The following is a 1721-nucleotide window of genomic DNA, read 5'->3' as shown; positions in this document are numbered from 1 at the left end:
ATTGGATAAACATGCATGTTTATATTTTTATTGCATATTAAGGAATTACCTTATTGATTTGCACAGTATCTATTAATTCATGAATTGTTATGAATGCTAATGTTAGTAGAATTAGTGGGATCTTACTTAGACCTATTGATTATCAGTTAAATGATAGTTCGATGATTAAAAGATTTAGAGAAAATCTTACCTAAGACTATTTGATTCACCAAGTAGGAGTTCTCAAGTTGGAAGAATTAATGTAATCCTCACTTAGAACTCATGGAATTTTGTGTTATAAAAATAATTCTATGATAGTGAAACAATAGAATGGTGGACGATGATTGATAACATAATGAACTTTTGACTCTGTGCCTAACATTAAAGTATCGCATACGTTAATTTGCATTAATGCAAAATGGTATATATGCATAAATGGGCATTGATTGGGAATGAAAATGTCTCTAAAATCTAAAAGATCATGACATCAAAATCTATAGTTGCTGATCTAAATAAAAGTGATAAGTTAAATCCGATAATATTTTGCATAATAAGATTTTGATTGTACTAGAAAAACATGATGCTGTAGAGAGCATCAACCATACAATAGTAGATCTGATGTAAGTCATACTACTATGGAGAATAAAGATTAGAACTTTGTAAAGTATGAGAAAAGATATATTCTAGTGCTTGAGCATTTAAATTGTTAAGTTATGTTATAGATGATATTTTTCTTGAATGTAACTTAGTTGGGATGGTTAACATAGTGCTAACTTTTTTTTTTGTCACATTTTTTCAAATGAGTAGTAAACTCAAACTAGTCTCTTCTGAAAGATGAAAATATTGAATTGAAGCTTTAATTTTCCCTATTGACACTACTCGCTATGTGAGTTGAAAGACATATGGCTTGATGTGGCTAAGTCTCGAGAGCATGCTTATATAGTAGCAATGTTCTGATTGCATAAGATTTTGGATATTAAGTATTAAATGAGCTGGAACAAATGTGAGATAAACGAGGAGACTGGAAAGGAACGAAGAAGAACATATTAGATAGTAAGTACATGAAAGTGATTTTAGTAGAGGACAAATATTATAAAGGTTCAAGTGTTTTAACCATACAAGTTGAATCTCTTAGCTTGAAAGTAATTAAGCTAAAGAATATTGCACTTTAATATGTTTCTCTTCGGGGATGTATTCAATTGAGACTTTTAATGATTTTTTGAAATTTAAAAAGTTTAGGTGTATTGAATTGAGATTTTTTGAGACTCTCTAAAAATCATAGTGTATTCAATTGAGACTTTTATAGACTTTTAAAAAATATTTAAAAGTAACGGCGCATTCAATTAAAACTTTTTAAAAGTCTCTATAAGTTTTGGGGTATTCAAATTTTAATAACTTTTAGAAACTTTTATAAAGTCTCTGGAGTACTAACATTTAAGCAGAAAGTACTTATATAAAATTTTAAAATTTGTCTCTCATTAATCACGAATATATATATATATATATATCAATCTTTCTTTCCTTTAACCTTCCATCTTATTTTTCTATTAATTGTATTCCATTTATCTTTCTTTCTATTTCTTATTATTTATCTCTATTTTCTTAAAAAAAAAAATAAAAAATAGGATTCTTGTAGCTTTTTTATTTTTCATTCTTTTTTTTTTTGTGAAAAATTTCTATTTTTTATTAAATTATAAAATTTTATAATTATATTTAAATCAATAAATAAATAAATAAATAAA

Source organism: Olea europaea, chromosome 16 (assembly GCF_002742605.1).
Source record: "Olea europaea var. sylvestris chromosome 16, O_europaea_v1, whole genome shotgun sequence".
Lineage (NCBI taxonomy): Eukaryota > Viridiplantae > Streptophyta > Magnoliopsida > Lamiales > Oleaceae > Olea > Olea europaea.
Note: the sequence above shows the minus strand (reverse complement) of the source record.